Source organism: Eptesicus fuscus, chromosome 1, assembly GCF_027574615.1.
Source record: "Eptesicus fuscus isolate TK198812 chromosome 1, DD_ASM_mEF_20220401, whole genome shotgun sequence".
Taxonomy (NCBI): domain Eukaryota; kingdom Metazoa; phylum Chordata; class Mammalia; order Chiroptera; family Vespertilionidae; genus Eptesicus; species Eptesicus fuscus.
In genome coordinates, this window is record NC_072473.1 from 59,338,380 (window position 1) to 59,360,068 (window position 21,689).

Sequence of the window (21,689 nt, forward strand, 5' to 3'; positions counted from 1 at the left end):
ATTTATTTATTTATTTTTTATATATATTTTATTGATTTTTACAGAGAGGAAGGGAGAGGGATAGAGAGTTAGAAACATCGATGAGAGAGAAACATTGATCAGCTGCATCTTGCACACGCCCTACTGTAGATGTCCCTGCAACCAAGGTACATGCCCTTGATGGGAATCCAACTAGGGATCCTTCAGTCCGCAGGCCAATTCTCTATCCACCAAGCCAAACCAGTTAAGGTATATATCGCTTTTATTATGTTGAGATATGAGCCTTCTATTCCCACCTTGTTGTGAGTTTTTATCAAAAAATGGTGTTGGATTTTGTCAAATGCTTTTTCTGCATCAATTAATATGACTATGTGATTTTTATCTCTCAATTTGTTTATGTGATGTATCACGTTTATTGATTTGAGGATATTGTACCATCCTTGCATCCTGGGATAAATCCTACTTGGTCATGGTGTATGATCTTTCTGATGTACTGCTGGAGCCGATTTGCTAGAATTTTGTTAAGGATTTTGGCATCTAGGTTCATGAGGGATATTGGTCTGTAATTCTCTTTCATTGTGTTGTCTTTATCTGGTTTTGGTTTTAGGGTGATGCTGGCTTCATAGAAGGAGCTTGGAAGTGTTCCTTGCTCTTGAATTTTTTGGAATAGTCTGAGGAGGATAGGTTTTAGTTCTTCCTTGAATGTTTGGTAAAACTCTCCTGTGAAGCCATCAGGCCCCGGGCTTTTGTTTGCAGGAAGCTTTTTGATGACTGCTTCAATAAAATCCATAGTTACTGGCCTGTTGACCTGTTTCGATTCTACCTGATTGATTTTTGAAAGGTTATATTTTTCTAGGAATATGTCCATTTCCTCCAGGTTGTCCAGTTTGCTGGAATAGAGTTGTTCATAGTATTTTGTAACAATCCTTTGTATCTCAGCGGGGTCTGTTGTTATTTCACCTTTTTCATTTCTGATTTTGTTTATTTGGGTCCTCTCTCTTTGCTTCTTGGTGATCCTGGCTAGAGGTTCATCAATCTTGTTAATCCTTTCAAAGAACCAGCTCTTGATTTTGTTGATCTTTTGTATTGTTTCCTTGGTCGCTATGTAGTTTTTCTCCGCTGTGATCTTTGTTATTTCCTTCCTTCTGGTTATACTGGGCTTTTCTTGTTGCACTCTTTCTAACTCTTTGAGTTTTAGGCTTAGGTAATTTATTACCATTGTTTCTTGTTTTTTTGCAATACGCTTGTAGAGCTATGAACTTCCCTCTCAAGACTGCTTTCGCTGTGTCTCATAGATTTTGGATTCTTGTGTTTTCATTGTCATTTGTTGCCATGATGTTTTTATTTCTTCCTTGATCTCTCTGGTGACCCATTCCTTGTTTAATAGCATGCTGTTTAGTCTCCATGTGTTTGATTTCTTTGAATTGTATTTATTGTAGTTGATTTCCACTTTTATGCCACTGTGATCTGAGAAGATGCTTGATATAATTTCTATCTTCTTGAATTTGAAGAGACTTTGCCTGTGACACAGCATATGGTCTATCTTTGAAAATGACCCATGTGCACTTGAGAAGAATGTATATTCTGTGGCTTTCGGGTGAAATGTTCTGAAGATGTCAAATAATTCCATCTGTTCTAGTGAGTTATTTAGGATTGATGTTTCTTTGCTGATTTTTTGTTTAGAGGATTTGTCCAACGGTGATCATGGGGTATTAAAGTGTCCTACTATGATAATATTGCTATTAATCTCTCCCTTGATAGCCTCCAGGAATTTTTTTTCTGTATTTGGGTGCTCCTATATTTGGTGTGTATATGTTTACCAGAATTATTTCTTCTTGTTGCATTTCTACCTTTAGTATTATTAAGTGGCTTTCCTTATCTCTTGTTATGGCATTTACTTTGAGGTCTATTTTTTCAGATACAAGTATTCCTCCACCAGCTTTTTTTTCATTTCCATTTGCCTGAAAGATAATTTTCCATCCCTTCACTTTCAATCTGTGTGAGTCTCTTGTTCTGAGGCGGGTCTCTTGTAGACAGCATATATATGGGTCATGTTTTCTTATCCATTCAGCCACTCGATGTCTTTTGATTGGAACATTTAGTCCGTTTACATTTAAAGTTATTACTGAAAGGTATTTGTTTGTAGTCATATCTATTTTTGTGTCTGTATTCCTTCTTACCTGTTTATTTCTTCTTTTTACAGTATTCCCTTTAGCATTTCTTGCATTGCTGGTTTGGTGTTGATAAACTCCCTGAGCCTTTTTTTGTCTTCGAAGGACCTGATTTCCCCTTCAATTTTGATTGATAGCCTTGCTGGATATAGTATTCTTGGATTCAGTCCTTTGCTTTGCAACACTTTGTATACCTCCTTCCATTCTCTTCTAGCTTGTTGTGTTTCTGTTGAGTAATCATTTGACAATCTGATGGGTGTTCCTTTGTAGGTAACTCTCTGTCTCTCTCTTGCCGCCTTTAAGATTCTCTCTTTATCATTTATATTTGCCATTGAAATTATGATAGGTCTTGGTGTGGGTTTTGGGGGGTTGATCCTGCTTGGGACGCTCTGTACTTGTGTAACTTTTATCTTTCCCATATCCGGGAAGTTTTCTGTCATTACTTCTTCAAATAGATTTTCTAATCCCTGCTGCTCTTCTTGTCCTTCTGGCAGCCCTATTATACACATGTTACTTCGTTTCATGTTGTCCTGAAGCTCCCTTAAGCTTTCCTCCTGCTTTTTAATTTTTTTCTCCAATTGCTGTTCAGATTGAGCTTGTTTCTGTACTTGATCTTCTAACTCACTAATTCGGTCCTCTGCTTCTTCTAGTCTACTGTTGAAACTTTCCATGGTGTTTTTGATTGTAGCTATATCACTTTTCATTTCTTCCTGATTCTTGCATAAGTTGTTGATTTTCTCATCCATCCAATGTATAAATTCTACGACCATTACTCTGAACTCTTTTTAGGTCACTTTGCAAGCTTCAGTTTCACCAATTTTCTTTCTTGGCGACTCCTTATTTTCTTTCCTCTGTGAATTGTTTCATCTCCCCATTCTGACTATCACCAGAAAGTTCAAGCTTCAGTTTGCGTGGACCTGGGCCGTGTGTTGTGGGGACTTCGCTCCACCTGAGTTTCACTGAAGTGCTCTGACACTAGGACCTGTGGCTGCCTTTGGTTGGTGGGAACCAGGCTTGCCCAGGGTCCATGTCCCCGGTGTTCCGTGTGGTCTTGTGTGCACACTTAGTATCAGGGGCACTGTCTGCATCACACTGTTGGTATGTGCTGAAAATGAGATCCTTAGCATGTGCCAGGAGTCAGAGTTTCCCTGTGTCTAAACCAAGAATTGAGCGTCAGAGTCTCTGTTGCCTCGTGCGATTTCTCGTTCAGTATCAGGGTTCTTGTTTGTGCATGCACCAACAATTGGGTTCACTGGCTCTTAGTGTGAATGCGCTGTGAGTTAGGGATCCCAGGCAGCTATGTCCAGCGTGCCAAATTCCCTGAAGTGGAGCTGCATCCTGTGTGTGCTCTCTCTATTGAGCCAAACTGGTAGGGCTTTGCACACTCTCAGATTCCTGAAGGGGAGCTGCTTCCGTGCCCTCTCCCATATTCCCCAAAGGGGGCGGAGTCCCTCCTGCATGCAAAATTCTCCAAAGGGGAGCCCTCTGTGCACGCTGTCAGATTTCCCCGAAGGGGAGCTGCTTCTGTCCCACGTGCCAAATTTCCTAAAGAGGAGAGCGTCCTTGTGCAGGCACTCTGCAGCCTTGGAGAGGGGCGGGTCTATCAGTTACTATGGCGCTATCCTGGAGCCTGAGGGGAGGGGGATAGGCTCATTGACTCACGGAAATCTGCTACCAGGAAGTCTGGATTCTTGTTGTCTGTTGGTCTGAAGCTGTGATAGCAGTTCTCTGTCCCCAGTGGCTGCAGGGTCCTGGTTTGTGTCTGAAGACAGGATCCTAGTCTCAGGCAGCTCTGTTTCTCAAGATGGTGTGGTCTCCATGTCTGCACCAGCCGCCAAGAAGTGTCCGCTATGTGTGCGGGGCTCCGCTGTCTAGGACTGCCCGGTTAGGCAGCCCCTTGGAAGACCTGCAGAATCTAACTGACCCTAGCTCATACACACGCACACACACCACAGACGTCTAAACTCTCCTCTATGGGTTCCTCACTCACACTCTCTCTCTCTCTACCTTCCTGCTGGTCGCCATTTTTTTTGTGTGAGTTCTTTATGAACTTGTTTTAGGAAATAATATTTTGCTTTCAATTCTACTTAAAATATAAGGATCCTTTCTCTTAGTATTTTAGTATCATGTTGGAGAAATGGACCACTTCCACCCTTTACATAAAGTAAGAGATTTTTTATGGTAAAATTCCAAAATAAATAATGTTAGTCATCTATTTTGAAGGGGTTCTTTGTGTTTTTCATTGCGTAAATATATTTAGAATTGTACTTCTAAAACAATTATCTTTTAGCTAGAGAAATTATGTGCTATATTTTAAACCTATCTTTAAAAAAACACACATTTCATTTTTATGCATTTCCTCACAAGAGATAAATTAACATAAGTCACTGGACTTCAGCTCTAGTCTATTTTGAAACCTCCACTTTTTTATTATAGCTTAAATGAAGAGACTCTTCATTTATGGCATCACAGTATATTTAATAACCAGGAAAACAAAAGATTAGAGGGAGAATGTTAGTGTTCCAAATGAAAAATTAGAGTTTAGAAAGCAAATGCATTAACACTTACTTGGTGTGGGGTAGGAATTTACTGGATTTAAAAATAGTCTGAAAAATCATAATCCAATGAAAAATGTGGTCCCCAAGTTTCAAAACGATATAACCGCATTACATTTTTTTAAGAATCTCAAAGTATGTTAAACATCAGAGCAAACATTTGGCTTATTTAAATTCATGTCTGCTTTGGTAGACATTTTTTCCATTGAAGATATTATATTTTCTCAAATTTCTATGCCTTATCCTAATCTTGTCAATATACAAAAACTAGTGGCCCAGTGCACAAAATTTGTGCACATTAAAAGGGGATTAATTAGAGGAAATATTTTAATATTACTATTTGCCCTTTCTCTATAATAGAAGTGTCAGAGATGAAAGAAAATTAGTAAAAGGTATATGAAAATATCCCTCCTATCAGAGTCTGGGGTGCGCTGCGGAACCCAGAGTCAAGTCCCCGCCCACCCATGTGTGCCTCAAAATTGCATGAGACCCAGACCTGTCTGCCCCCCCACCTTGAGCTAGATCCAGATCTGGCCGGTCACACCCTTGTCAAGCCCTGCTGGGCGGGGGACATGGCCTCAGGTCCTGGGCCTGGAACCAAGGTGGGGGGCATGGCCTGAGGTCCCCTGTCAAGCTCTGTCAGGTGGTGGACATGGCCTGGAGGTGTCAGGGAAGGAGGAGCAGCCCGAGGTCCACCGGCCCAGTACTGGGGAGGGGGATGCATCTTGAGGTCCCCTGTCAAACCCCGCTGGGCAGGGGGCATGGCCTGAGGTCCCCCGTCAAGCTCTGCCATGTGGGGGGGTGCAGCCTGAGGTCCCCCGTCCAGCCCTGCTGGGTGGGGAGCGTGGCCTGAGGTCCCCTGGCCCGGCGCTGGGGCGGGGGAGCAGCCTGAGGTCCGCCAGCCCAACACCAGGGCGGGGGGTGCACCTTGAGGTCCCCCGTCCAGCCCTGCTGGGCGGGGGGCATGGCCTGAGGTCCCATGTAAAGCCCCGCCAGGTGGGGTGCAGCCTCATGGCCCTGGCCCGGCACCGGAGCAGGGGGTGCGACCTCAGGTCCCCCGGCCTGGCACCGGGGCGGGGGGGCACAGGCTCATGTCCCCTGGCCTGGTGCCGGGGCTGGGGGCACAGCCTGAGGTCCCCTGTCAAGCCCCTCCAGGCTGGGGGCATGGCCTGAGGTCCCCCGGCCTGGTGCCAGGGTGGGGGTGCAGCCTGAGGTTCCCCGTCAAGCCCTGCTGGGTGGAGGGCGTGGCCTGAGGTCCACCAGCCTGGCACCAGGGTGGGGGGCACGGCCTGAGATCCCCTGTCAAGTTCCATGGGAGCGGGAGTCGGGGATGGGCGAAGCTTCAGGTCCCTGCTGATTGCTTGTTAAGTCTCCTTACGAGAATTTGGCCTCCACTGTGGGTGCAGCCATCTTGTGTTATGGAAACCCAGCCTCCACTGTGGGAGCAGCCATCTTTGTAGTGGAGTGATGATCAATTTGCATATTACCTCTTTATTATATAGGATAAGTTCCTTGAGTTGGTGAAAAAAACAAGAAAACATCATAAGCCTTCCTAAAGCAGCTTGGAAACTTTGAATTTCTAATAATTATATCATGATAGTCCAGTCATAACTGTATGGTTCAGTTTGATGGCTACTCAGCAGTGACAGAATTCGAACCTAGTTCTTAAACAAAAATGACAAAATCAGCATATTCTTTCTAGATTTTCAAAAATTATAAGAAGAAACCAGAATGTTGCAATTCAAATCTCAAATATTTCCAACTACTGGGTAATTTAAAGGAAAGGAAACTCAGTATCCTACAAAATTCATATTAATAATAGGCTTGTCTTGAGATTCCCATATCAGTCTTTGAAATACAAATCTAAATAGTTCCATTTAATTTGTTTTAAAATAAATTTCCACTGGGGATTGGGGGGAGTTTGAGTGGGATGAAGAGTGTTACTGGGGGAGAAAAAAGAGGACATTTTGAATACTTTCAACAATAAAGATGATTTTTTAAAAAATATAAGAAAATTGTCTTAATTATCAACAGATTTTGGATTATTTAGTTTTTAAGGCTCTATCTTCAAAATAATTTTTTATTAATCAGAGAAATTAGGTAGAGTTATTAAAATAACACAGCTTTTACTTGATATTATTTATTTGATGTTATTTTCTTAGCTTTGACAGATGTACCAAATTGATGTCTGATGTTAACAATGGGGAAACTGGTTGAGGAAAGGTACAGAAACTCTGTAATATTTTGTAGTTTTTTTATGAATTTATAATTATTTCAAAAATTTAAAAATAGTCTAAAATTATTCTGAGTCTAAAATTATTTAAAATTCATTGTTAGCATTCTAAATGTAAAATGCAAAACTCCAAAGCTTTTAATGACAACATAGGAGAAAATTTACTCTTATTTTTAATTTTTAAACTGTACTTTAATCCTCACCTGAGGTTATGCTTATTAATTTCAGAGAGCAGAGAAAGGAGGGAGTGGGGAGAGGAAGAGGGAAAATGAGTCGGAACCAATTGGTTGTGTGCTCTGACCTGGGATTGAACCTGCACCCTTGCGGTATAAAGGATGATGCTCATAGGGGTCAGGGCAAGCAATGACTTTTTTGGTAAAACACCAAAAGGCACAATATACTAAATAAATAATTGATAAACTAAAATTCATGAAAGTTAAAAACTACTGCTCTACAAAAGACAGGGGCAAAAGAATGTCATACTGACATTCAATTAAAACCAATAACTTTTGCCCTAGCTAGTTTTATTCAGTGGATAGAGCATCTACCTGCAGACCTAAGCGTCCAAGGTTTGATTCCATTCAAGGGCATGTACCTTGGCTGCAGGATCCTCCCATGCCTGGGCCCTGGTCAGGGCTCAGGCAGGAGGCAACCAATCAATGTGTTTCTTTCACATCAATGTTTCACTCTGTCTTTCTCTCCCTAAAAATAAATGGGAAAATATCCTTGGGTGAAGATTAACAATAATAACAAACAAACAAAAAAATACACACCAATAACTTTAAATGTACCAGTATAGCATACTTATGATACTTCTACATTTCGCAGTTTGGAAAAACTTTCCTCTAACTCGCATTCAGAGGATTCTAGTACATTATAGATACCACAAATATTAGAGAATTTGTATGTTACTTTCCTTATATACATTATTTTGGCTGTACAATGGTGAGAAGTTTCACTTAGACATACTTCACAAGTAATCTAAACATTATACACATACTAGAAGCCCGGTGCATGAAATCCGTGCATGGCAGGGGCTTGTCCTTCAGCCCAGCCTGTACCCTCTCCAATCTGGGACTCCTGGAGGGATTTCTGACTGCCCATTTAGGCCCGATCCTGGTGGGATCGGGCCTAAACGGGCAGTCGGACATCCCTCACATCCCTCTCACAATCCAGGACTGCTGGCTCCCAACTGCTTGCCTGCCTGCCTTCCTGATTGCCCCTAACCGCTTCTGCCTGCCAGCCTGATCACCCCCTAACCACTCCGCTGCCAGCCTGGTTGATGCTTAACTGCTCCCCTGCCAGCCTGTTTGCCCCCAACTTCCCTCCTCTGTCAGCCTGGTCACCTCTAACTGCCCCCTCCTGCAGGGTTGATCACCTCCAACTGCCCTCCCTTGCAGGCCTGGTCCCTCACAACTGCCCTCCCTTGCAGACAGGGTGCCTCCCAACTGCCCTCTCCTGCTGGCCATCTTGTAGTGGCCATCTTGTGTCCACATGGGGGCAGGATCTTTGACCACATGGGGACAGCTATATTGTGTGTTGCAATGATGATCAATCTGTATATTACTCTTTTATTAGATAGGATAGAGGCCTGGTGCACGGGTGGGGGCCAGCTGGTTTGCCCTGAAGGGTGTCCCAGATAAGGGTGGGGGTTCCCTTGGGGTGTGGGGCGGCCTGAGTGAGGGGCCTGTGGTGGTTTGCAGGCCAGCCATGCCCCCTGGCAACCCAAGGGGAGGCCCTGGTATCTGGAATTTATTTTCCTTCTACAATTGAAACTTTGTAGCCTGGGGCAGAACCAAGCCTGCTGCTCCTTCTGGGGTGGCAGCCATTTCTGTGGCAGTTAATTCACCTTCTACAATTGAAACTTTGTAGCCTTAAGCGGGTGAGCCCGGCCAGGGTGTGTGGAAAGCTTTGCTTCCCCTGTTGCTGCCGGCAACCCTGGCCTGCTCTCTCAAGCTCCATTCTGCCACCATTTGTTTGAATTTTTTGACCTTCTATAATTGAAACTTTATAGCTTGAGTGGAGGCTTAGGCCTGCAATGGCTATGGAAACCTTGGCTTCCTCTGTTACCTGGGAAACCTTGCTCTCTGTGGCTGTAGCCATCTTGGATTGGGGTTAATTTGCATACTCTTCCTGATTGGCTGGTGGGCGTGGCTTGGCTGGTGGGCATGGCTTATGTAGCGGAGTGATGGTTAATTTGCATATTACCATTTTATTAGAGAGGATATTTAAAGACATAATGCTTAGATGCTTGTGTACCCCCATCCAATGTACAACAGCTAATTTTAGACATGAACCCATGTAAGGCAATTTATTTTGTTATAAGAACACATAATCTTTGAAGGAAAGGACAGAGCCCATGAAGAACTGTCCATTTTAGGCCTGACCATCTGTTTTAGTGATACTCTGTGGTGAAGTTATTTCAGTAGGCAGGGTGTCAAATTTACTGACAAAAAGCCATGAATAAATATAAAAAGAGTTATTTTCTAATGTGGAAATCATAATTATCCAGTAATATAAGTAGTGAGCTACTCAAAAACATACTGGCCTTAATGCTGCTACTGACTAAGACTGAGGGAACTTCTGAGCATCAAACTTAATGCATATTTTATCTATACAGGATGTTTGAAAAACACTCAATGGAGAAATTTCAAAGGCTATCACTTGCTCACTTCAAGTAATTATTCACTTTGCTGTGGAGGATTTTCTTCCTTATCAGGGTTTTCTGAGTGTTTGCTTTTAGATAAGGAGATTCCTACATCTTCAGATACCTATTACTTGAGTGATCCTGTTTCACTTCAAACAAATACCAGTAGACATCAATGTGCCCTCTGGTGCTCCGTATACCTACTTGACAGAATCTTCTCTGGGAGCTGGAACATCCAGTCTGGTTTCTGCTGGAGCTTTAACTACAATAACAATCTGTTCATGGAATGCTTGAATCCTCTGAATATCTAGATATGTCACATATGCTAGTCCTTAATTTTCTTTGTCATCTGTTAACTCAAACAACTGCTGATCACAATCCTTAATTAACTCATCCAGAGCATCTTCCATTGCTGATATGCCATAGGGTTCCTCCTGCAGCTTCTTCTGTTGGGGCAATGCTTCAAAATTGGTGATATAAAATCTTATCCATCTAATATGGTTTTAAGATATTTTTTTCAACCAGGTCAGTGCCACTTAAGATATTGGTGATGTCATATAATCTTCGTTTTGCTACTCCCAGTTTTGTTGAAATCTTGTTTAAGTCAACAATATCCCCAGAAGCATTCCTGATAATATCCATAAATTTTCTTGTTATAAGAAATAGTGATGAATCAAAATGAGATCTCTTCCATTTTGGAGCTTTTCTCATGTGCACAGCTTGTACATTATCTTCTAAATCAATGCTTTTTTTTTTATGGCAACGGGCCGTCCACGTTGGTGTGGTCCTGGCGCTGGGGGTGCACCTGCTCCTCTGTCTGGTCCTCGAGCTAGCTGAGCAGATTCTGTGCTGGCAGCTGCTGACTCATGATGCCCAGCCAGCGGCCCCCTGCCCTTGCACCCCGTGAGCTCTAGCACCTTCTGCTGGTTGGGTCAGAATCTACCCGCAAGGCGCTGGTTCCTGAGCAAAGCACATAGAGGGCTTGCAGCCTTCTCAGAGATGCATCTGGCTAGGATGATCTGTGGACATATGGACGAATGCACCACTGCCCAGGTCCTGGTCCTGGGAATTATAAAGCAGACTAGAGAAGATCAGGGAGATTCACGATTTTCAGGATGCTATACTCGTCATGTAGTTGACAGACCACCTCCCCACTAAGCCATTTTTAAAACTATGTTGTAAGAGAAAAGGAATATGATGTCAGGGTACCCTGCATGCTTAATAAATTAATGTATCACAGGATAACAATACATTGTGCATTTATTTATTTATTTATTGCTTTTTCATTAGAGATATGTTGCATCAACTAAGAGAACCAATATAAAAAAGTGTTAGTAATGATACTATATAGTGATCCATTTTAAGGAAAACTGTAAGGGTGAAAAATGGTGAATATTATTTTAGCAGATATTTTACAACATAAAATACTATGTGTACACAGAAAAAGTTAATAGCTGGAATCTTGTTCCATTTTTTTTTTTTTTTTGGTAGAAGACTTCTTTTTACAAGTGATTGGTATACCTCACTATTTAAGAACTATATTGAATACTAGAGGCCCGGTGCATGAAATTCGTGCACTGGGGAGGGTGTCCCTCAGCCCAGCTTGCACCCTCTCTAATATGGGACCCCTCGAGGGATGTCCAACTGCAGGATTAGGCCCGATTGGAATCGGGCCTAAATCTGCAGTTGGACATCCCTCTCACAATCTGGGACCACTGTCTCCTAACTGCTCACCTACCTGCCTGATTGCCCCCTAACTGCTTCCTTGCTGGCCTGATTGCCCCCAAATACCCTCCGCTGCTGGCATGATCACCCCCAAGGCTTTTATTAGTATAGATATGACCCTGCACAGAAAATTTTACTAACCCTGCTTTACAATAAGGGCTTGACAATTGAATCATTAGGACCAGACACCAAGATTTCCTTTCTTTGAATAGTGGAGGGAATACTTATCTTGTCTTTAAGTTACCCGGAAATTAAAATGAGATAATGACTTAGAAAAGTATAAAAGCACCATAGAAAGACAACTGTCTTTTTAATGAAGTGGCAAAATGAAAAACACTTTTTATTCTCCCCTTCCTTCCTTTACAGCTTTTATTTAAACTTTGAAATTTATAAAAATGTCACTCCAATTTTCATTTCTTCACATTCAACATTATTTTGTATTGGTTTCAGGTTTTATATTAGTTACAGAATAGTGGTTAGACAATCATATACTTTACAAAGTGTTCCCCGATATTTCTAGTACCCACCTGGCATCATACCATCATTACAACACTACTGACTATATTCCCTATTTAAGTGACAATGGGTTCAGTCTTTCTTTTGTGTTTCTTGTCCTTCCTTTTCTTTCTCACTTCTTCCCTCATTTTCTTTATATAGTATCTCAATTGGCCATCAAAGCTCAGTGAAGGCACTGGGACACGCTTCATCCATTTTATAGACCAGGAAACTGAGGCCAATTCCAGTTGGCTGTGGAACTTGATTCAGCACACAGGAAGCCCTCAGAGCCATGCTCTTTGCGCTTCCTAAGGGGCAGCGGCCCAGCAAACAGAACAAACCTTCCAGTCAGGCTTCCCAGCCTCTTTCTCAAGCACCTCTTCATTGTGGATGCTCCACATTCTTTCCTGTCTCCCCATTCTTTACTGCCCCCCCTTCTCCAAAGCAGGTGGAAGGCTTCCCACTCACTGCCTAGGCATGCTCTGCCATGGGGCAGGGTGTAGCGAGCTTGCATTTGGGTCAAGGCAGGAGCAGAAGTCACTGCCTCTGAAGTGTGAAGGCTGCCTGAGCGAGGCCCATTAGCACTGGGAGCTTCTCTGAATCATGTCAGTCAGTCCAGTACCCTGCAGTGCAGCACCCCTTCACTGAGGTGGCTCCACCCCTCAATCCCCGCCTCAGGGGTGAGGGTCCTTGCCCCTCTGCCAGGAGTCCTTCCATGCCCCTTGATCCCTGGCTGGGCCCACCCACGTCTTGGGGGCACTGCAGAACCTCTGTCTCTCTGCAGATGAGGCAGATCTCTGCCCTAGGTCTCCGCAAAGCTATGAATCTGTGGCCAGAGGCCTGGTCTGGGTCTCAGCAACCACATGCCTGCAATGTTCCCAGGGACCCTGGGAGCGGCTGGGCGAGTCCCGCCTCACCTCCCCGGGGTGCCGATCTCCCCAGGGACCCTGGGAGCGGCTGGCTGGGCCCGGCCACGCCCCCCCAGGGTGGCGATCGCCCACAGGAGTGCCTGGCTGGGCCCGGCCATGCCCCCCCAGGGTGGCGATCGCACCGGGACCTCCGGGAAGTGCCTGGCTGGGCCCGGCCATGCCCCCCCAGGGTGGCGATCGCCCACGGGAGTGCCTGGCTCGGCACGGCCACGCCCCCCCAGGGTGGCGATCGGCCCCGGGACCCCCGGGAAGCGCCTGGCTGGGCCCGGCCACGCCCCCCCAGGGTGGCGATCACCCACAGGAGCGCCTGGCTGGGCCAGGCCACGCCCCCCCAGGGTGGCGATTGCACCGGGACCCCCGGGAAGCGCCTGGCTGGGCCCGGCCACGTCCCCCAGGGTGGCGATCGCCCCAGGACCCCCGGAACTAAGAGGATTGAGCGCCGCCATCTTGGTCTTCTCAAAGGCCGGATAGGCCACCTGGAGTCCCACCCCCAGCCTCTCGCAGGCCCAATCATGGGCATAGCGGAGGTGCGGTCAATTTGCATGTTTCTCTATTATAAGGTAGGATAGCTGTAGTCATTATGATTAAAGCAATTAATTTTAACTTTACCTTTTAATTACAAATCTAATTGTTAATATAGGAAACGTAAAGCATATATAGAACATGTTCAATTTATACTCCCTTGGTGTTTAATTGCACTTTGAGTCCTTCTTGAATTCAATACTATCAAACATGACTAAGATATAATGTGGTTTGGAAGCACTGTCACAACATGAGATTCTTTAATGTCTCTTTTCTCAAATTCAAATTATTTTTATATTTTCTATACACATTATACTTTCCCCTCCCATCTTAGAGAAAACATTTGTTCTTTCTAAAGCCTTAGATTCCTTTTTCTTTCCTTCCCTCACCTCAGGTTTTTTTCTTTATTTATTTTTAATTTCTCACTTGGCACCAAATCCTTTTCCTTCATAATAAAAACAAATTCAAGATGTCCCCATTCATTTTTTTAAAAAGTTCCTAAATCCTGATACTTCCTTGAAGCTGCAATACCTTTTTTAAATTCCCTTAACTTCAAAATTCTTAAAAGAATGGTCTATCTATACTTCTAAAACCTCATTACTCGAATCATTTTGTAAATCCTTCCCATGACACTCTAACTAACACATACTATTTCACTCAATGGTCACTAGCTAAAAAATCCCAATATCTGTTTGTTATTCTTCATCTTAGTTGTCTTTGACATTAGACTTATTTAACTTAACTTGACACTTCCTGGCTGTTGCAATTCCATACACCCTCCTAGCGCTCCTCTTCCTCCTCTTCTGACCATTCTTTCTCAGTCTCATGTAACTACACAGTCCATTTTTCTGGTCTCATTTCCTCCTCACATGAAAGCATGATGTTTCCTGGATTTTTTTTTTCTTAGCTCTCTTCTCTATACCTAACAAATATATAAACTGGCAGTCTCTGCATCAAGTATAATTTACAGATATGACTTGTTTGATTAACATTCAAATAGAACACGTGTTCTCTAATTCAAAATTGTGTTATAACACATTTGTTTTACATACTTATTTTTACCAGCCGGTCTGAAATACTTTGTCTTTAACATTTTTAAAAATATATTTTATTGATTTTTTTACAGAGAGGGAAAGGGATAGAGAGTTAGAAACATCCATCAGCTGCCTCCTGCACACTCCCTACTGGGTATGTGCCCTCAACCAAGGTACATGCCGTTCCTTAACTGGAATTGAACCTGGGACCCTTGAGTCCGAAGGCCGACACTCTATCCACTGAGCCAAACCGGTTAGGGCTGTCTTTAACATTTTTATTATTATATACTCTTTTGAGTTTTAAATCCACATTTTAACTCCATTACACATTTACATTTTTATATCATTTTATCATCTAAAATTATATTTCTAAACATCAACTTAACTTATTCACTCTGAAACTTTTTTTAATTACTTTTTTTTGTTTAGTTTAATAGTGTTAATATCTTTCCATTGATATGGGCTTGACAGTTCAATATCATCATTGATTCTTTCCTTGCCACACAAAACTATTTTCAAGTCCTTTGGTTACAGTTTCATAATATATTTTGCATTAATCTCCCTTCTTTATTCCCAGTGCAAGGGTGAATACTCACTGTTTCACCTCTTGATCACTGCAATAGTCCCTTACCAACTAAATTGTGTCACATAGAAAGCATTTGAAGGAATATTAAGTTTAGCCTGGGGTAAATAAAATTAGGTGGCCTTGAAAGCTACCATTAAATATCTGAAAAGCTATCATAGAGGAAAATGATTAGAACTATCCTGTGTGGTCCTCAAGAAAGCCAGAACCCCAGGGGTCAGAAGATGTATGGAAGCTTGGGGTGAATATAAAGAAACTATTTTATAATATTTACTTAAGAAAGTAAACTCATGCTACTCCAGGGATTTGAGCCCAAACTGGAAGACAGCAGGTCAGTGATGGTATAGAAGATATTATATAACTTTGAAGGTCCCTTCTTGCAGAGTCTATTATTTTAAGATATATAAATTTATAATACTGTCAGATCTGTAAATCCAAAATACATATGAAAACTTTTAGGTTGATATTTCTTTATTTATTAAACTGCCAGTGAATATGGAGGCCATGAGTCAACTTATTTGAAGAGTCAGCTGTTTAGATAACTTCTTCTAAATAAGGAGCAGTTGTTAAAAGAATTTTTAGGCTCTGGGTGTACAATCATAAGCCTGAGGAGAATAGGAGTAATATTATTCTTATTTTACTTATTAGAAAACTAAAATTTTGTACTATTTCTTACTAAAGTGGTATGATATGTCAACAAGAGACACTAGTAAAATCATTTTTGTTTGTCTCCTGATCCATTGTGGGGGTTTTTCCATTAAAATGTGTTAGTTTCCATTAATGGGTGGTTTTGGGCATGAAAATGAACAGGAACTCAACGATACTGGCTAAGAATAATGTGAAAAAAGAAATTTTAATAATATGAAAATAAACATTCATAGTACTTGATGGGATTATTTGATTTACTGATGTTGAATAGCATCAAAGTTTTACCCTGAGTCAGGTAAAATTGGTCACAAATTGGTTATTGCCTCTCATTGGCAATAAGCATCTCTTCAAGAGAATTTCCTGACTTTATTTATATCTTGAAAGATGTCTCTCCTTTTACAGATATTTTCTCAGTAAAGAATGGCTGATTTTGTCAAATATAAGTGTATAATAAATAAATTTATCTATTTTCAATCAAGAGGAAAATATTCTTATTACATAGGTAAGTGACTTATTTCCTCCATGAGATTCTTGAGAGTCTTAGGGGGTTAAAAGTCAAATTTCAATATATGCAAAATTATAATAAAATTGGGCTTATTGGCTAGATAAGGATTTAAAGAGATGTTTCATTAACAGGACTTTTTAAACAAGTGGTTTAAAATAGCTAAAATGGTTGTTTCACTGTAATATTTATTGGTATGCACTGCTCCTTACGATTCTTAAATTTAAAACTATGAACATAAATAGGATACAATTCATATCCTCAGCATGTTGCACATTTTAAGACTAATTGTCATGGCAGAGCTATCTGCTACAATAATTAAGCACAACAGTACAGCAGTTGTCCAGCTGTTGCCATTACATAGCACATTCAATTGTCCAATAGACTGACTCTGAAATGGCATCCAATAAGGAGTAAGAAAGACAGTCATACTAGTAGTGATTGAATCCTCAGGTATCAATATAAAATGTGTCCTTTAGTTTATTTGGTAAATTAGCATATGCTGCAAATTTATATTAGAATGATTCTTATTTTCTTTATTAAATATTTTCATACATTTATAGTCATATTCAATTCACTTTTTATATTTTCCTGTATTGGCTCACATAAATATGTGGAGCTATGAGCAGAAAAAGTGAACCACTCCATACTATAGTCTTCAGCATTTTCCAGGAAGATCAATGGACCCACAATAATGTCTTCTCTTCATGTCACTTGCCTATGGTTGTGAGAAGCAGACTTCTGCTGCTGCCTCACCAATAATTGGTTTGGGAAAAATAGCCAATGGGAATGGTCTAGAATGCCACAGTTACCCTTGTTACAATATCCACAAATGTCAACAGTGCTTTCTACTATGGATCAGCTAAAGGTTAACGACACACCTTCTCACCATTGAATGTGCAATTAATTTAAAGTGATGCATGGAAATCATTGAAGAACTGAAACTGTCTTTTCGCAGGGTCTAATACAGTGTCTTTCATATAATAGACATTCCGGAAATGTTCATTTAATAAATATGAACACAAACAAATTAACTGCAAGGACAATAGAATGAACATACATTAAGTGCAGCTGAAGTTCAGATGAGATGGAGAACACAAAGGGGAAGAAATACCATGAGAAAACTTCACTGAGGTGATGATTTGAGCCTTGAAGGATCTGTGAAGTATAATAGAAGGAGGGATAAGGGGATTTCAAGGTGAGGGAAAACATTGGTAATTCAAAGTACTAAGTATAGGGGACTTGGAAAGATGGTTACCGGCAGGAAGGTAGGGAGAGAGAGAGTGTGAGTGAGGAACCCATAGAGGAGAGTGTAGACATGTGTGGTGTGTGTGTGTGTGTGTATGAGCTAGGGTCAGTTAGATTATGCAGGTCTTCCAAGGGGCTGCCTAACCGGGCAGTCCTAGACTGCAGAGCCCTGCGAAAAAACCGGACACTTCTCAGCAGCTGGTGAGGATGCTGAGGCCACGCCATCTTGAGAAACAGAGCTGCCTGAGACTAGGATCCTGTCTTCAGACACAAACCAGGACCCTGCAGCCACTGGGGAGAGAACTGGTATCACAGCTTCAGATGAACAAACAACAAGAATCCAGATTTCCAGGCAGCAGATTTCCTTGAGTCAAAGTGCCTATCCCCCTGCCCGCAGGCGCGGATAGCACTTTAGTAAATGATAGACCCAGCTCTCGCCCGATCTGCAGAGCACCTGCAGGCTCCCAGATAGCCCCATAGTAACTGATAGACCCGCCCCTCACGCAAGCTGCAGAGTGCCCTCACAAGGACTTGCTCCCCTTTAGGGAATTTGGCGCGCAGGACAGACACAGCTCCCCATTGGGGAAATATGACAGCATCACAGAGGGCTCCCCTTCGGGGAATTTGTGGGAATTTGGCTTGCGGGGCACAGCTCCCCTTCGGGAAATCTTAGAGAGCGCACACAAGGGCTCCCCTTTGGGGAATATGATGCACAGGATGGACTCTGTCCCCCTTCGGGGAATCTGGGAGAGTGCACAGAGGCAGCTCCCCTTCAGGAATTTGAGAGTGTGCTAAGCCCTAGCTGGTTTGGCTCAGTAGAGAGACCACACACAGGATGCAGCTCCACTTCAGGGAATTTGGCATGCTGGACACAGCTGCCTGGGATCCCTGACTCACAGGGCATTCACACTAAGAGCCAGTGACTCCAATTGTTGGTGCATGCACACACAGGGAACCTGATTCTCAACAAGAAACTGCACAAGGCAACAGAGACTCTGACACTCGATTCTTGGGGCAGACACAGGGAAACTCTGACTCCTGGCACATGCTAAGGATCTCATTTTCGGCACGTACCAACAGTGTGGTGCAAACAGGGCCGCTGATTCTAAGTGTGCACACGAGACCTCACGGAACATTGGGGACACTGACCCTGGGCAACTCTGGTTCCCACCAACCAAAGGAAGCCACATGTCGTAGTGTCAGAGCACTATAGTGAAACTCGGGTGGAGCGAAGTCCCCACAGCACACGGCCCAGGTCCACGCAAACTGAAGCTTGAGCTTTCTGGTGATAGCCAGAATGGGGAAACAAAATAACTCACAGAGGAAAGAAAATGTGGAGTCGCCAAGAAAGGAAATTAGTGAAACTGAAGCTTGCAACATGACCGAAAAGGAGTTCAGAGTAATGGTCATGGAATTTATACATCGGATGGATGAGAAAATCAACAACTTATGCAAGAATCAGGAAGAAATGAAAAGTGATATAGCTACAATCAAAAACGTCATGGAAAGTTTCAACAGTAGACTAGAAGAAGCAGAGGACCGAATTAGTGAGTTAGAAGATCAGGTACAGAAACAAGCTCAATCTGAACAGCAATTGGAGAAAAAAATTAAAAAGCGGGGGGAAAGCCTAAGGATGCTTCGGGACAACATGAAACGAAGTAACATACGTATAATTGGGCTGCCAGAAGGACAAGAAGAGCAGCAGGGATTAGAAAATCTATTTGAAGAAATAATGACAGAAAACTTCCCGGATATGGGAAAGATAAAAGTTACACAAGTAAAGAGTGTCCCAAGCAGGATCAACCCCCAAAGACCCACACCAAGACATGTCATAATTTCAATGGCAAATATAAATGATAAAGAGAGAATCTTAAAGGCAGCAAGAGAGAGGCAGAGAGTTACCTACAAAGGAACACCCATCAGATTGTCAAATGATTACTCAACAGAAACACAACAAGCTAGAAGAGAATGGAAGGAGGTATACAAAGTGTTGCAAAGCAAAGGACTGAATCCAAGAATACTATATCCAGCAAAGCTATCAATCAAAATTGAAGGGGAAATCAGGTCCTTTAAAGACAAAAAAAGGCTCAGGGAGTTTATCAACACCAAACCAGCAATGCAAGAAATGCTAAAGGGAATACTGTAAAAAGAAGAAATAAACAGGTAAGAAGGAATACAGACACAAAAATAGATATAACTACAAACAAATACCTTTCAGTAATAACTTTAAATGTAAACGGACTAAATGTTCCAATCAAAAGACATCGAGTGGCTGAATGGATAAGAAAACATGACCCATATATATGCTGTCTACAAGAGACCCACCTCAGAACAAGAGACTCACACAGATTGAAAGTGAAGGGATGGGAAAATATCTTTCAGGCAAATGGAAATGAAAAAAAAAGCTGGTGTAGCAATACTTATATCTAACAAAATAGACCTCAAAGTAAATGCCATACCAAGTGATAAGGAAGGCCACTTAATAATATTAAAGGGAGAAATCCAACAAGAAGAAATAATTCTGGTAAACATATATGCACCCAATATAGGAGCACCCAAATACATAAAAAAACTCCTGTAGGATATCAAGGGAGAGATTAATAGCAATACAATCATAATAGGAGACTTTAATACCCCACTATCACCATTGGACAAATCCTCTAAACAAAAAATCAGAAAAGAAACATCAATCCTAAATGACTCACTAGACCAGATGGAATTAATTGACATCTTCAGAACATTTCACCACAAAGCCACAGAATGTACATTCTCTCAAGTGCACATGGGTCATTTTCAAAGATAGACCATATGCTGGGTCACAGGCAAAGTCTCTTCAAATTCAAGAAGATAGAAATTATATCAAGCATCTTCTCAGATCACAGTGGCATAAAACTGGAAATCAACTACAATAAATACAATCCAAATAAAGCAAACACATGGAGACTAAACAGCATGCTATTAAACAATGACTGGGTCACCAGAGAGATCAAGGAAGAAATAAAAAACATCATGGCAACAAATAACAATGAAAACACAACAATCCAAAATCTATGGTACACAGTGAAAGCAGTCTTGAGAGGGATGTTCATAGCTCTACAAGCCTACTGCAAAAATCAAAAAATCATGGTAATAAATTACCTAACCCCACAACTCAAAGAGTTAGAAAGAGTGCAACAAGAAAAGCCCAGTATAACCAGAAGGAAGGAAATAACAAAGATCACAGCGGAGATAAATGACATAGAGACCAAAGAAACAAAAGATCAACAAAACCAAGAGCTGGTTCATTGTAAGCATAAACAAGATTGATGAACCTCTAGCCAGCCTCACCAAGAAGCAAAGAGAGAGCACCCAAATAAACAAAATCAGAAATGAAAGAGGTGAAATAACAACAGACCCCACTGAGCTACAAAGGATTGTTACAAAATACTACAAACAACTCTATTCGAACAAACTGGAAACCTGGAGGAAATGGACATATTCCTAGAAAAATATAACCTTCCAAAAATCAATCAGGAAGAATCTAAACAGCTCAACAGGCCAGTAACTATGGACGAAATTGAAGCAGTCATCAAACAGCTTCCGGCAAAGAAAAGCCCGGGGCCTGATGGCTTCACAGAAGAGTTTTACCAAACATTCAAGGAAGAACTAAAACCTATCCTCCTCAGACTATTCCAAAAAATTCAAGAGGAAGGAACACTTCCAAGCTCCTTCTATGAAGCCAGCATCACCCTAAAACCAAAACCAGATAAAGACAACACAATGAAAGAGAATTACAGACCAATATCCCTCATGAACATAGATGCCACAATCCTCAACAAAATTCTAGCAAATCAGCTCCAGCAGTACATCAGAAATATCATACACCATGACCAAGTAGGATTTATCCCAGGAATGCAAGGATGGTACAATATCCTCACATCAATAAACGTGATACATCACATAAACAAATTGAGAGATAGAAATCACATAGTCATATCAATTGATGCAGAAAAAGCATTTGACAAAGTCCAACACCCTTTTTTGATAAAAACTCTCAACAAGGTGGGAATAGAAGGCTCATACCTCAACATAATAAAAGCTATATATGATAAATCCACAGCAAACATCATACTCAATGGACTAAAACTAAACACATTTCCCCTAAGAACAGGAACAAGACAGGGATGCCCACTCTCACCACTCTTGTTTGACATAGTACTGGCAGTATTAGCCATTGCAATTAGACAAGAAGAAGAAATAAAAGACATCCAAATTGGAAAAGAACAAGTAAAGCTGTCTTTATTTGCAGACGACATAATATTGTACATAAAAAATCTGAAAGACTCCTTCAAAAAACTAATAGACATAATAAATGAAGTCGGCAATGTAGCAGGATACAAAATTAATGCCAAGAAATCTATGGGTTTTCTATACACCAA

At 41.7% G+C, this 21,689-nt stretch overlaps 1 pseudogene; it reads right to left on the minus strand.

Moving 5' to 3' along the window:
• Nucleotides 1-9,598: 9,598 nt before the first annotated feature.
• On the minus strand, nt 9,599-10,453 carry LOC103303061 (transcription factor E2F6-like; annotated as a pseudogene).
• Nucleotides 10,454-21,689: the final 11,236 nt, after the last annotated feature.